Below are 16,908 nucleotides of genomic sequence, written 5' to 3'. Positions count from 1 at the left end.
CATCTTGTCATATAGGACAGTACATGCTGGTACATGATGTTTAAGTCATTGGACATTGTACTTGCTGAAAAGACAGAAAGAGCATAATTCTGTACGTTAGCAGCAAAACATGATCTCCATATGAATCACAATTTGTGAGCTTATGATTGTTATTAAAAATGAAAAATAGGATGAAAAATAAAACATAATAATATGAAAATAAAAGCATAATACAAATCTTCCACTACACTCCTCCCTTTTTATGATTTATTCATAGCTTCATGACTCTCATCGTTACATAGGTTTTTTTTTAATTGTAGTGAAGATGTTGAGCACAGTTAGAGTTGGGGTCGTGAGCTCTGGAGCACAGTTAGAGTTGGAGTCGTGAGCCCTTGTTGATTAATTTCCTTTGTAGGTTCGGGTTTGGTATGACCACACGGTGCAGTTGTGCCAAGCTATTATTAAAAATGTTGTGCGCGTGTCCAAACCACCCCTAGAATACTGGAGTCGTCCTCCCTTTGGTTCACACCTTGCAGTCCAGGACCAACCCTCCAGCAATGGGCAACGTGCACCCAGGTGGCACGCTCCGCGACCTTCACGGCGGTGTGGGTCGTCAGCAGAACCTGAAATGGCCCCTCCCACCGTCTAGCCTTCCAGGATTTCCTCCTCAGGTTTTTCACCAACACGAAATCTCCTGGTTTGATGTTGTGCAAAGGTCCCTCTGCGGGGTGTGGTAGTGCTGCTTTAACCTGTTTTGAGATATTTTGAAAAATGGAAGACATAGAAATACAATACAGCAACATTTCATTTTCATTTTGAAGGGTATCACCTGTCGCCCTGTGTGGTTCCCACCCCATATGTGGGGGTCTTCCAAAAAGTATTTCAAAAGGGGACAATTTTGTTCGGTCTCTGACCCTCATTCTCATGTACATGAGTACCAGTGGTAAGCATTGAACCCAATTCAATTTTGTTTCTTCACACATTTTGCTTAGTTTTGCCTTGATGGTGCCATTCTCTTTTTCCACTGCACCTCCACTTTGTGGGTGGTAGGCGCAGTGATTGGTCAAATTTATTTGCAAAAATTTACCCACATCTTTTACCACCTGAGCAGTGAAGGGTGCTCCATTATCACTGGAAATTTTTTTTGGGAATCCCCATCTGGGAATAATGTCTTTCAACAACATTTTTGTCACCCCAGCACTGTCTGCATGTTTGGTGGGCGTGGCTTCAGTCCACTTCGAAAACATGTCTGTCATCATCAAACAGTAACGTTTACCTTCTGCTGGTGTCAATTCAATGTAATCCATCATTACATGTGTGAATGGTCCCTCAGGAATGGGATGCCTCACAGGTGCAGTTTTTACCCCTCTTGCAACATCATTACCTAGACATATATGACAGTTTTCACAGTGTCTCTGTGCTACAGGAGAAAAACCCTTTGTGAACCAATTTTGTGCCATGGCTGTCAGCATTCCTCCTTTGGACACGTGGTCTAAACCATGTTCAACCTAGCAAAATGAGAATAAAAGTGTTTAGGTAAACAAGGTTTTTGATTTGGACCCATCCAAATCCCTTCAGGAGTCTTGGTAGCTCCACACGATTTCCATAGAGCTATTTCTGTTGGGAGAGAAAATGTTGCATGCTTATTAGTGACTCCTGTGCTGTTTCAACTTCCTTTTCCTGGGAAATCTGTGTAAGAGAAAAATCTACGTTAGTAGTCATGAGAAACGCTTGTTTTGCCGCTGCGTCAGCGCGTGCATTGCCTCTGGATATCACATCCTGTTCCTTGGTGTGCGCTTTGCATTTGCACACAGCTATTTGAGAAAGGAGTAAAACTTGCTCTAGGAGAGCAGCTGTCAGTAAAACCAGCAGTCAATGTAAATGGTTATAGATTGATTAGTAGCAAGTTGACAAGCTTGTGTTAGTGCATGCAATTCAGCCACCTTTGCAGATTTGTGAGGTGGTAAGCATCCGGATTTCACGACTTCAAAGTCAGACACACCTGCCCACCCCATCCTATTCATGCCTCTGTCATCTCTGGAAGAGGAACCATCCACAAAATATGTGAGGGTGCATTAAGGTATGGGTGTGTCGGTGAGTCAGGCCTTGGTGTACATACTTCCCGTAGGGCAGACAAACAACAATGTGGTGTACCTTCATTAGGTGTAGGTAACAATGTCGCCGGGTTCAGAACTGTACATCTTTCATCTGTGACATTAGACATTTGTAACAATGCACAGGAATAACGCAGCCACCTTGCTGCAAACAAGTGAGATGTGCGCTGTTCAAGCAGTATATGAGACACAGAGTGAGGAACCAACAGACGCAGCTGTGCGTATCCCACAAACTCACTGCTGGCTTGTACAGCTTTCTCCGCAGCTGCCACTGCCCTGAGACATCCTGGTAGGCCCCTGGCCACCGCATCAAGGTGACCTGAAAAATATGCAACTGGTCACCATGTTCTTGCAACAAAACAGATGTCATACAGCCATTTCTTTCATCCACAGTTTGAATAAAAGGCTTTTTTTGGATATGGCAGCCCCAAAGTGGGTGCCTGCTGTAATGTCTGTTTTAGTTCCACAAATGCCCTTTCAGCCTTCTCTGTCCATTCTACCTTCTCTGATGGTGCTAAAGGTTTCTCATAAATCATGTCATGCAATGGTTCTTGCATCTCAGAATAGTTAGCAATAAAAGTCCTGCAATAAGATGTCTTACAAAAATGACATCACTTGTTTCTTTGTAATGGGTTTTGGTATGTTAGCTATCACCTCTATTCTATTTGGAGAGAGAGACTTATTCATTGATGTAATTTCATGTCCTAGAAAGGTTACTTTCTGGACAGAGCACTGTACCTTCTTGGGGTTGACATTGTGGCCCTCCTCAGCTAGATGAGTGAGCAGCCGTATGGTGTTGTCTGTGCACGATTGCTGAGTCTGTGCCGCCACCAAGAGGTCATCCACGTACTGCAATAAAGCAACATCGTCATCCAACACAAGTGTCTGTAATGAACAATGCAATTCTGGGTTGTAAATCGTGGGGCTCTCGCTATACCCCTCAAATGTAAAAGCAAATCAAAACTGGCTATCAGGATGGACAGGAACACTGAAAAATGCATTCGAAATATCCACTACACTGAAAACCACTGGCTGTCAGCTGGTATCTGTGAGAGAATTGTGTAAGGGTTTGGCACATTAGGTGCCCTTGCTTGTACCGCAGTATTTACTGCTTGGAGATCTTGAACAAACCTCCACTCTGTGGGCTGACCTGCTTCTCTGACCTTTTGTACAGGAAAAATGGCTTACAGGTGAGTGTGGGCAGGGAACAATTATCCCTCTTTCCAATAAGGCCTGAAATGGTGGCCTGAAGCGCCTCCCTTTTCAGAGGGTATTTGGGGTTTACATGGTCTGTAATCACTCTTTGGGGTGATAACTACTGATTCACACCCTTTAATCAAACCCACATCATATTTATCTTTAGCCCACAGGTAATCAGGTACTTTGTCAAGAACTTGTTGCTGTAAATCAATACTAGCACATGTCATGTGTGCTTGCAAAATGTTTTGTAAATTTGAATCTGCAGAAACAGCTTTCTGTATAACTCTCTCTCTCTCTCAGCAATGAAAAAAGAAACACAACTTCTGTGTGCTGTTATCTGCTCTGAGAACTGCACGTTATCTGACAACATTTCCCAATCAACAGCCTCACTACAGGCCTTTGCAAGTCACCTGCTTTTTCCCATGGCTGACTGTTATTTTTTGCAATGGAAACATGGGGTACCGAATTTTCAACATCAAAAAGTTGTTCTTGCTTTTCTGTCAATTTAACGAGTGCCACACACCATGAGTCATTCCAGCATATATTTGGGTTATAGTCAAACCTTCTGTTTTTACAGCGAACCATTTCTTTTCCCACTCTCTCTCTGTTGTGTCAACAACATGAGCTGTGCAATGCATGTTATCAGCTGGAATGACCTCGCTGGCTTGTGGCAATCTTATCTTCCCTTCAGCATGCAACTCTTCACTCTGAAAGGCCCATTCATACACATATAACAGAGACACACACATAGACGACATTCTGGGATCCCAACAAGAAATATTCAGGCCTTGGTTGTTACATAAGATGCTAGCATTCATTTTACACATCAAATCCCTCCCCATGAGGTTTACCGGACACGCGTCAGATAAAAAGAACATATGCATAAACTCGTTACCGTCATGCATACAACAGAGTGGAGCAGTAAATTCTTCCCTCACTATATGCCCCGTAGCACTCATAGATGAGTTAAACTGCCCACTCAAGGTGACAAATGGGAATTCATCTTTGCGTATGACAGAGTGAGTTGCACCAGAGTCTACCATAAACAACAATGCCTGTCCCTCAACCATTATTTCTTAGAGAGGAAATTTAGAGTATGCCTCTCGATCAACATCAAGCAAAGCAAGTTCTTCATTGCATAGAGCATTCCTTTCCCTATCACACACATCAGAAAAAACAGAATTAGCAAGCAGATAATATGGCATTCGAACCGCAGAAAAAACAAGATTGGACTTACCCCCTTCCGTCTGATTCTCTCTTTCCCCCTCCTGGCTTCAGTCCCCTTTTTCTTTACACCCCGCAAAGGTTCCCGCGCCGTTTGGGATTCCGGTGTCTCTTGACATTTCAGGAATTGGAAACATTGGTTTTTCAAGTGTCCTTTCTGTCCGCAATACCAGCAAACTTTTTCTTTCTTATTTTCCCGCCGCTGCTTTGCTCTCCTGTTCTCTCGTTCTTTCTGCTGCCAGTTCTCCTGGAAACGTTGTCCTTGTGAAGGGAAACTGTGCTGATTACACCGTTGCTGGCCCCATTCGCCTATCTTGACAAAAGCTGAAGATAGTTGTTGATAGGGCTGCACGATAATGAGAAAATATGCGATATGCGATAGTTCTGTTGGTGGGTGCGATGGCGATATGCCTTGCGATATGTCTTACTTAGAGAAATTATTTTTTTATTTGCTTTTATTTTAGCATTTAGATATGCAATGAAATAAAGAGGTAATGCATATTCTTAAGATGTAATTAAACTATGCTATACATGTGACAAAAAACTAGTAATGTGTGACCATAACGCAGTACTTTGATTTATTGAATATTTATATTAATTTCATAAATCCAACCACTGCAAACTCTCTTTTCTTTCTCTTTGACATGAACAAAGCTGAATGAACTTGTGAATATGACCCCCTTTAAAGGGATTTATTAACATTGTGAGAGGTGTAGAAAGACTAACTTTATACAATAAAATGTATAGTATATTAATGATAGACAATGCAGGTCTATGGATTATAAAGTTGATAGGTTTGTGTAGAAGCAGTAAAAGTGCCTCTCTTTCTATTCCTCTGTTGCAGATTAAAAGAGCTTAATCCGTCATTATTTTAGATTCAAAAGTATACTCTATGTAAAGTATGTAGATTCAGCATGACGTGATGTTTGACAGTTTGAGCTGCTCGTTCAGTACAATGGGCTTGGCATTAACATTGGTTATTTACTACCATCTTTGTAGCAAACATTTTAGATATAAAAAGACGGTTCATTGATAATAATACTATAAACATGGGAGAAAGAAAGTGCACCGCGTGGCCGTCACTTTATATAAACAAGAGTAAGTTTTCATCGCCATAGAAACCGGAGGCACGCTTGAGACTGCACATGCGCTATAGTGTTAGCGCTCACTCTTCACGGCCGTCTCTGATCGACTTGGGTTTAAACAGACCCGGTACCTGAAGTAATTAAAATGGGACCGAGTCGGACCCGACTGACCTTTCAAAATATAGACTCGTGTCCTTCCGTGAAGACCTCTAATGGATACAACTATGATCAAGTTCAGGAACATGGAAGGATACAATGTGACACTGAGCTTTGCGTCGCACCTAATTCATTGAGAAACAGAAAGCACGCGAACGCACAGCGAACTCATCAGAAAAGACACGATGTGCTCGCACGCATAATGTCATTATCACGGACAAAAAAAGACAAAATTTGATGCTAAATATATATGGGCAGTTGTTAATATACTTGAGAGAGCCGCTCAAGTAAAGTAAGTTTGTGGGAACCACCTTCTGATCGGTGTAATTTGGACAATCTAAGCATGCAACACACAAATGATAGACACGTAAAATAACTGCAAGTTATCGCAGCTCCCTGTGATATGCATATCGCTTACACAGTTATCGCGATGGCGATACATTTTCGATATATCGTGCAGCCCTAGTTGTTGATCGGCCTTTCTCTGCTTCTTTCGTTTTTCTTCGTCATGCAGGCATTCAGCATGTAGAGAATGTGTAATGACCTCACTCAGCTTTCCTGATTCCCATCCGATGCAGGTTTGCTTTACCTTCATTGGAATTTCAGGTTGAAGTCCCCGAGGAACATTTGCTTTAGGTAGGATTCCCAGGATGTTACCTCTCCTGTGTTGATGTTTTTTATATGAACTTCCTCCTCTTCCCCTTCCAAAGTGTTGTCGAGGAGGATTGGTGAGTTTAGCTCAGGTGGTAGTTCTTGTGCTGGCGGGGGTGCAGTTTGTATTTTTGGTAATGCTTCTTGTACAGGTGGTTGTGGGAGTCTTCTTGGAGGGGGTTGGAGATCATCGTCTAGAAGAGGTACCTTTGTATAAGAGAAATCTACCCCAGGTGGGGTACGTGCAGGTGCATATTGAGGAGGAAAAAACAGAAAGTTAGGTTCATGTAATGAATCTGATGTAGGAAAACATTTGCTTAATGTTTAGCTCTGACTTAGTCTGAGTCAGTTTGTCCTTGGTCTTTATCTTACTCTGTGCTCTCATTTCTCTGCCATCCGCAATGATTTTTTCCCTTAATAAAGTGAGTGCTTTTACACTCAGTGTTCTTTTTAGGAGGAAAATCATACCTTTTCTCCCAGATTTTTACACTTTCCATCGCCCCCGTGCCCTTTGATTTGATCACTCGAGTATACACACCATTTTCCAGATCCATTGACTTTCACTCTCTTTCGAATTACCCTGACCCATGGTCACGAACGAAAAACGCTTACCATATTATCTATTCAGATGCCACCACAACGGTTCTTTCCAGGATTCCGTCAGCTTTGACTCCAGAAATGGTTGAGACTCTCCCTTCCCTTAGGCCTGGGGTACGGAGCCCGAGACCTCTTGTCTCAGGGGTGATCAGTCGGTCTCTCCCAAACCTTCTGGAGTCCCCAGCTTTGGAATCCGTATCCTCGTCGCCATTATTGTCGTGGAATTTTAGCCGCATCAAATAATCCTCACGAAGAGTGAAAGTCAAGGATCACACAGACACACTGTCAACAGAATTTTATTTGTCTGAATTTTATATATTCTGCAGAATAAGCTCTCACTCCCTGTTGCTAGAACTAGAAGTCTAAACCCAATAGCCCCGATTACAAGGTTGAACACACATTTATAGTAAGATGCTGAAACACGTACAATCATCCGTTTCTACGTCATCTAGAAGATAACCTTCAGTTTGTCAGTGATTAAGAACATAAACAGTTAAACATCTTGTCATATAGGACAGTACATGCTGGTACATGATGTTTAAGTCCTTGGACATTGTACTTGCTGAAAAGACAGAAAGAGCATATTTCTGTACGTTAGCAGAAAAACATGATCTCCATATGAATCACAATTTGTGAGCTTATGATTGTTATTAAAAAATGAAAAAGGATGAAAAATAAAGCATAATAAAAATCTTCCACTACATCGGTGCATCCCTAACTAAAATCACTGAGAAGCTCTGATAAAACTTGCTTTACCCAAGGTTAAACACAAGGTTATTGGGTCATGTTTAGTCACTATTTTAATAGTCTTTATGTCTGACAACAGAACAGATAATATGTGAAAATAGCATTCAGTTGTGTTAAAATACAATAAAAGAAACAATGACTGTCAGATCAGACAGAGAGTAGAAAAACAGATTATCCAACAGAATAAATAGCTAATCAAAAAAATAACATTATATTAATAATAAAAAATTATCGTTAGAGTAGTCGACTAATCGGAAAAATAATCGCTAGATAAGTCGACAGAAAAAATAGTCGTTAGTTGCAGCTCTAGAGTGCATCTATCTTTGCGCTCCCAGTGAACGGAAATGTTGACAAAACTTACAAAATAAGTTCTCCGGTCACATAAAAGTCATGTGGGAACTGCTCGGAACTAAGTGCTTAGCGTCGAATTTCTTAATTTTTTTGCTGACGAAAATTCCGCTGAATAAAACTCTTACAAATACCACGGAATCACGGAACAACGTCAGCATTTTTTAATACAATGACCAGTGTTCGTAACAGCTGCCGTATGCATACGGTTAGCCTAAACGCTATTTGAAGCTCCCTAAATACAATGGCAAGCAGTTTTATAGGCATTCGCGTTTTCCATTTGGACCACCAAACTTTCTTAGCTATGGATGCACGCACATATTGAGCAACGTGTTTACACTTTCAAAGTATATGGCAATATTTCAGTCAAACAGCCAGGGACAGACTGGGGCTAAAAAACAGCCCTGGACTTTCTCCCAAATAGGCCCACTATCTGGCCATTGGCCCCTAGCCGTGCGCAACAGAAGAATGTCCTGATACTATGCCACAATACTGTCAGACTATCAGGCAAGGTTATTTCATATTTTGTCAATCTCATATTACACTTTGATGTATAATAAGGCTGTGAAATAATGAAAATGGCTAGGCCCTATTAATTTTGTCTGTAAAGCTTTCACAAACAACCACCAGGTCTTTGCCAATTCCACAATAAACACAAATATGAAAGACAAGGAAAACTGCACTCTGATGGAAGACAGACAGAAAGTGCAAGCTAGGATTTTTTGGTTAAACTAATATTTGGTCAATTATTTAGCCCACTTTCTTGTATATTAGCAGTTTAGAGTGGTAGCAATGCATGCCTGATATTTTCCCGTTTAATTCAATATCTTAGTCTCCATTCTAGCAGAAAATGTGTGCTCATATCCTCTCATATACAATAAAGTCAATGAAAGAAATGAAAACCAATGCAATACGATGAATGTCCACCCACAGACTGTTTTTACAGTGTTTCCTCTAGGTTTACAGCTTGGGGGGTGGGGGTTGGTCGGGTGTATACATAAATATATTGCTCATTCATTGTTTGTCAATGGTAGTTAATACATTTATATGATAAACAAATTTTAAATGATGCATGTGTTGGAAAGAAGTTCCGTTCTGTTTCTTAATTATCTGTTCTGTTGTCAGACATAAACGAGTAGACTATAAAGTAGTGAGTAAACATGACCCAGTAACACCTTGGGCCCTATTTTAACGATCTGAAACAAATAAGTCTTGCGCTAGGCGCAAATCAATAAGGGGTTGGTCTGAAGTAGGTTCATTATTCATAGGTGTGGTTTGGGCGTAACGTCAAATAAACCAATCAGAAGGCTATCCAACATTCCCTTTAAACGCAAGGGCGCAAGTTCCATGGCGGGTTGCTATTATTATGACAGATTTACCAGGCGCACGCCAGGAGCGGTTCACAGCCGAGGAGACCCACGTTCTTGTAAGAGCAGTCAAAGACAGAGAAGTTGTTTTGTATGGGGATGGGAGAAACCCGCCCAAATCAGCGTCGGTTAAACAGGCATGAGAAGAAATAGCCGCAATTGTCTCATCAGCTGGCATTCCAGGCCGTTGCGCCGCACGCGCTACAATGATGTCAGGAGACGGGGGAATCCCAAGCTTACCAGCATAAATCGGGCACGCCGTGTAACGGGAGGTGTATCTGCCTCTACACAGGACCTGATGCCAGCAGAGGACATCGCTGCGTCCACCCTCACCACTGAAAGCCAAGAAACGCAAGCAAGGTCCAACCCCAAAGTACACTTACAAATCAACTTCACATACATTAAGGTTTCTTATGAAAACATTTTAATTATTATTTACATAAAATAAACGTAATACAGCCACACAACAAACTTATAAAAATATTTTAATCGTTATTTGCATGATAATTTTTTAACGCAGCCACACAAAAAATAAAAACTATCACCACAATGCTACAATGATTTCCCTTATCTCATGTGTTAATATTTTTTATTGTAACAATTTATGATTTGCAAAAATAACTGTTGCATCTGTGTAGATTAGATAATCAAAGTGTGTGCGCGTTGTGCACGCTATACATTATGGTCAAGCATGCGCCCTTGAAATAGCATAATGAACCACGCGCAACGCGCCACTGACTTTAAGACTAGTTTTTTTTTGGTCAGTGGCGCAATTGTTTTTTGAAACGGCAAAATAGCATCAGGGATGGTTTGCGCCGGAACACGCCTCCTTTTTTGCGCTGAACCGCCCAGGGAGCGCAAGTTCATTCCCTAGTTTGCCGACGTGCGTCTGTGGAGGGAGAAACCCGCTGTGCGCCGGTGCAAAATATGAATGATACATGCGTCACTGACAAAGTCAATTGCGCTGGGTGCAAGATAGGGCCCCTTGTGTTTAATCCAACCAGCTATTCCTTTACAGATGTGGCCTTTAAAAATGCGCGTTTTCTCCCGCGGCATTCGCCAAATCGTCTCGCGGAGTCACGCAGAATTCTGCAAGTGTTTTCGGGGGGGCTACTTTGCCTTTTCCCCTAATGTTTTTCGCTTCACAGAAAATCCACCAGGTGGCGCATAAAAAACTCTTAATTTTTTTTATATGCGTTGTCATTGCGGTTGTTTCCAGAAGTTAATAAGGGCATTGCCGTATATTTAACATTGCTATTAAAACAGCAAAGTGACGTCAACCCCTTTTTGCCAGCATAACAGTGCATACAACGATGACTGTATGTACAATGCATTTATACTTAGTGCAACGGAGAATTTAGTGTGAGCCTAATACACTTAACTCTATTTACAATGAATATCCTAATTATTTGTGTTGTCGAATTTTGACTTCGTTTCATTGTTTGTTCATAATATTTATAATTATGTCCGTTTTTCTAAAAGTATCAATATTTTAAAGAGATTAATGTGGTATAAAAAATACATGTTTTACAGTTAAAAGTGTTGTAAAAATATATTAGTATTCTTATATATTAAGAACAATAATATGACACATGTATATTGCGCTAAAATGCTTTACATATGGAAAGAGGAATGGAAAGAGGAATTCTTCTCAACCACCACCAATAAAGTTTAAAAATTATTCGTTTGAAAAACATTGTTTAAACCCACTTAGAGCGAACAAGAAAACATAGGCCTATGCTTACATACTGTACAGTTGGCATATGATATCTTTAGTTTTACATATTTATATTTATAATACCTTTAATAATACCTTTTTTGCGCATATGTGTTGTGATTTTTAAAAATCCTTTCAGCCGTAGGCTAATTCATATCTGTAAAAATATACAGTGGCTTTGTAAATATCATTAAAATAATGGATTAAAATAACTTTATAAAATCTCTTAATGTCACTTATGTATTTTTTAGTTGGTCAAACCAAAAGAAATGACTAGACATAGAACAGAAATTTTATTTAAAATTGACTTTATATGGAAACTATACTGCATCTAATAAATTATCGAACAGAGAAATACGCCTTTTACATACAAAAAACACCCCCGAAGTGTTGAGTTTATGAATATTTACACTTACAATATGTACTTTGTGAAATGTGTGTGTAAAATAATCAATTTAATAACATGTGGCTTTATAAACAAACACGCCGAGTCTCCTTCCAGATACCTTATCTCAGACATTCGTATTCAACACTTTTCAAAACTTATTTATATAAAAAGTGTATTAATTAACTTAATAAAATCTCCTAATGTCACTTATGTATTTTTATTTGGTCAAACCAAAATAAATGATTAGAAATAGAACAGACATTTTAATTTAAAATTTATATTATATTATAAGCGTATGCTACATCTAATAAAATAGCGAACAGCTTTTACGGACGGAAAACACCTCCGAAGTGTTGAGTTTATGAATATTTACACCTACAATTTGTATACTTTGTGAAATGTGTGAGTAAATTAATACATTTAATAACATGTGGCTATAGCGACAAACACGCTGCGTCTCCTTCCAGATATCTTATCTCAGACATTCGTTTTTAAAACTTATTTATATATAATCTAATTTATAAATTAAAAAAAACAAAGTTTTAAGTTAAGACAATAATAAATGTGTTTATCTTTATTGAAAGAAAAACGTAGAAAATGTTATTATGGGTATAGATGATGTAAATAAAGTGTGCAGTATACACAAAAATGCAAACAAATTATTTCTAAAAGTAGCAATATTTTAAAGAGATAAATGTGGTATAAAGAAAGACATGAGAAAAGTAGAGGTATGCAAAAGAGCACAGTTCAGATATTGTTAATTCAAGCGGTTTTATACACCTTTCAGCTTTGTTTGAATTGACAAGCATTTTATTCGGCACTGTCAAAACATTTTGTGATTGATTTACTGATTTATTACAGAAACTTGTTGTCAGAAGCAAAGCTATTGTACTAAGCATCTTTATATGTATGTTTTAAAGTTAAAAGTGTTGTAAAAATATATGAGTATTATCTTATATTAAGAATAACAATATGATACACTTATATTGCGCTAAAATGCAATATAAATTATTCTGCCATATAAATTATTCTCAACCACCACCAATAAAGTTTTAACATTATTCTTTAGGAAAATAACGGCGTTTAAACCCGTGGAGCGAACAAGAAAACATATGTTTATATGCTCATTCGGCATATCATATGATCTTTTTTATTTAGTTTTACAGTTTTAAAAGTGGCAAAAAAGTTCTTAAAATCTAATGAATACTGGTCTCTGTAAATATAACTGCAGATGACAGCAGATTAGATTCAGTTCACCTACTAAGAAATAGGAGAAGCGATGATTTGTGATTGATTGGAGCTAATAGAATGACTGCCACACTCAAAATACACCAAACCAAATGAGCACTTTATAGTAAACTAAAGCAACACACAATGTGCAAGTCATATAAGTATATATAGTATATAAATATATTATTGTTAATAGACGTCAAATATCAATTGATTTTTTAAAATATTTTTATTAAAAACTGTCAAAGCAAACATCACGCTGGCTTCTACTACTTACAAACATGCACACGTGGGTGAGGGTTAATGAATCTGCCGTTTTCTGAGGGTATCTGCGTGCGTGGGTTCCGGGCATATGCTTTTCCTCCAGAGCTGGGTTTCCCGATAACGATTGAACTTAGCACTTAAGAGCGGTTTCTACGAGCTACTTAACGAACATTCGTTGTTCATGTACGTACGTTTCCCAAAGATGCACGTTAAACGATCGCTCGCAGCTGAGTTTTAAGTGCTACTTACGAGTCGCTATCCGTTTGTCAAGTGCTGAAATGTCACCTATAGAATGACTCGAATTTGTAGCAGAAGCTTGTTTAGGCTAATGATCTTCAGCCGATGTGCACTAATGTTTTTTTTATAATATTTCCCATTATTGTTTAATGAGTAAATATTATAAAGTTTAGTCATTAAACAATTATTGGTTTAAAATTATTTAAATGTTTTAAAAATTTGTGCCTAATGAAATATTCTTTTCCGTATTTAGTTAGGACTTCTCCCACTGCGAAATGCATTCTGCATTTTATGAAATAGTTTAGATTATTATTATTATTTGTTTTTATTATCTATGTTTTTTATTATTAGGGATTATTGCATTGTACCGTACATATTATTTGGGTTCCTTAATCAGATGCCATTTCACTTCAAAACAATTATTTTTACAGTAGATTAATTATAGAAGCAAATTGGTAGGAACCATTTATCAATTTGCTAGTACCAACTTTTACCAAAATTTACCAAATATGTTTTACTTCTTTATTAATTTATGTTTAGTCATTTAAATTTGATTTCTCATTTTAATTTTAAATATATTATATTAAAGTAATTTAAACAAATAAACAATGAAGAACCCAATAAATAAATAAATATACATTTAAAACATTACATTATCGTCATTGCTGAAGTGCAATTTGTTGGTTGTCCTGCAGGTGACCTTGTAACTCTATTAACGACTACTCCGGATTAGCACTGATTTTCAAGTGCTAAGTTATGAAGCTTTTGCGAAACGGTCCGTAATTCTAAGATGATTCGTACAATCGTTTTTACGATCTACTTAGCCTTACGATTCTTTTGGGAAACCGGGCCCAGACCTTGACGCTTTGTGTGTTCGACTTTAAATGGTGCGGCGCTGACTGGTCGGCTTATGACATCAGAGTACTGCGAGAGCAAAGGTAAAGTCGGACCATTTGTAACATTTCGACTTGCTCTCAAGGTACTTTGATGTCTTCGGTGCCGAACTGTCTGCGCAGCGCCACATAGAAACGGCCTTTGACTCTTTACAGCAGAGTACCAGCAACATGAGAAGTGGTGGCACGCAAAAGAAAGTGAAGGTACGCAGTACGCTAAAATATAAAGTGTCTGTACTGCGAACACTGGTTTAGTTATTTACATCGTGTGTTGCTCTTTCACCATTGTGCACCCACGCACTCGCTCTGTAGTTTGTAGCTCGCGCTCCGGCTTCTGTAAACAATGGCCGTTTCTCAAACCAAGTAGGGGAGAGTGGGTCAAAATAAGCCAGTGGGAAAGTTAACCCACCCCCTTTATCTAGGCAACCAGATTTGTAGCCGTGTGACCACAAATACAGGTAGCAACCATAATTTCTGTTTGGCTATGTTAAAGAGAAGGAAAAATTAAAGAGTTATGATTAAAGTAAAATGTATACATACCAGGTCGTTATGTCAAAATAGATTTTTTCAGGTCTAATTATTTATACCATAAATATTGGTGATAGGCTAATGTATAAAATCATGTGAATGATTTAGCTAAAGATTAGCCTGAATTACTAAACTAGGCAGTTTTCCCAAAATGGGGCAAAGTGAATGGAGTAAACTGAACCAGCGGTTCAACCCCACCATGAGGCACTGAGGCACTGAGGCACTGAAACCACTGAATATGTTTCATTAAAAAAATATATATCTGTGTAGTTTCGCACAACTGATTTGTTCATTTTTAAACATTTTAGAAAACATATCATGCCAAGACATTACAATATTACTTCATTTTTATTTTATGCATTTGGCGTTTTGGTCCATACTGAAAAAACAAACTTACCACTAAGAAACGTCCATTGACAATCTCCAAACAATAACTTGTTCCTCAAAATCTGTATTTTTATCTGATACAGACTCAAACATGAGTGGATGACATCAGAGTACCGCGAGAGCGATTGAAACCAACCTCCTCTGCCTTATTTCTCGCGGTATTCTGATGTCATCTGCTTGTCGGCTCTTGCACGCGCTGCGTAAAGTTGACCACACCTAAGAACCGTACTGCTAAACTCGACAGGAATGCTCTGTGTATACCAGCACATCCTTTATTAGGAAAAGTTCTATTTTACTTCTCAGCGTGAGAAATAGCTTACACGGTTTGGCGTGTGACCGTGAACTCACAGAAATGCGCGTGTCTCATGGCGAATGCGTGGGACTTGAGAGCCCAGGTTATATCAACATATATCAAATTACGTTACCCGATATCCACTTAATTTTATAAGTTATAAACATTCATTTAAAAGAACTTACAGCGCATGTAGTAGGCCTAGATTTGCATTTAAACAAAGGAACTGCAAGGGTGGGAAATAAAACGCCACACGCTGGTGAATACTTGAAAAACCGGTTTTCTCTTGATTCTCTTGCAGTTCCTTTGTTATAGCATTGGGGGTTGGCAAAGAATTGGCAGACCTGGGGGTGGGTGGTTTTTAATTGTCACTGGTAGCTGCTAAAACTAGTAGCTTAACCATGTGCAATAATTACATTTTGAAATTAACTTCCTTCATGTCGTTTTATTTATTCACTGTAAAAATATTTTCTGAATTTGTAAGTAAAGTAAGCATTAAATTTGTTTTACAATTTTAAATGAATTTTTGCTTTTATTATAATTCTAACTTAAATAACTGTAAATATTTATTAAAAATAATATTACATTTTTTTTAATCAAAAAGACAAATAACTTGATTCTCATTAATAATAGCCATGGAAAACAAACTTCTCATTTTCAAAGCCTCATACAGCTTGTGCCTATGTGCGTTGAATTTGAGAGCGCTTTAAGCGTTTATTGTGTCTTTCAGCACATTACATATATGACCCATTCTGTCTAAATGAGTGGGATGTTTTCAAGTACTCTATTAATTAAACATCTAATACGTTTTCTGAGAGTGAAATGATTAATACTAAGATGCGTGTCATGTCTGACATCTTGGTTTCGGTTTAAAAACATGCAGGAATTTGAAAATAAAATGCAAGACTTGCTTGATGTTTAAATAGTTATTAACAGAGATAAAGTTCGGGACTGATTTATGTTAAAAAGTTATTAAGATCAACAAGACTCGCGCTGACTGACAGATCCGAAACGCAACGCACAGACACGCAAGTACCTGCACTGACAGAATAGTAAAAAAACATCTGTTTTGGAAAGAATTTACGAAAGCATATTAAGCATTACAACAAACTTGTTAAGCTCATTATTAAATATGTACATAGCCTACAGCGTTTGAGCGAACAGAACGAATTGTTTAAAAAAACTTTCTCATTAATCTTCATCTAAATTAATAAATAATCAGATATTCGTTTATAATTTCAAATAACAGCTCTATTATTTAAAGTCAGTTTTGACTTAGTTCAAAACAAGCAAAATGATTTTAAACAATAAGGTAATTAGAAAGATGTAATATAAATGTTTCAGTTGTTATTTACAATTACAATTTATCTAACTTTTTATGTTAATTGCAATTCATGTCATAATAATCTTCAGTATAAATTTTGCTTTTAAAATGTTACATTTTCATATTTTTATCTATTTACTTCTTAATTTTATATTCACCTTGACAATGAAGCTGGCTTTA

The 16,908-nt window shown here is 38.1% G+C and overlaps 1 long non-coding RNA gene across 2 annotated transcripts in view; it reads left to right on the top strand.

Annotated features, from left to right (window-relative positions):
- Positions 1-16,908, top strand: part of LOC129434887 (uncharacterized) — a 67,842-nt gene that overhangs the window by 42,062 nt on the left and 8,872 nt on the right. The window lies entirely within an intron of this gene.

Source organism: Misgurnus anguillicaudatus, chromosome 5 (assembly GCF_027580225.2).
Source record: "Misgurnus anguillicaudatus chromosome 5, ASM2758022v2, whole genome shotgun sequence".
Lineage (NCBI taxonomy): Eukaryota > Metazoa > Chordata > Actinopteri > Cypriniformes > Cobitidae > Misgurnus > Misgurnus anguillicaudatus.
Note: the sequence above shows the minus strand (reverse complement) of the source record. Positions and strands in the feature narration are given on the sequence as shown.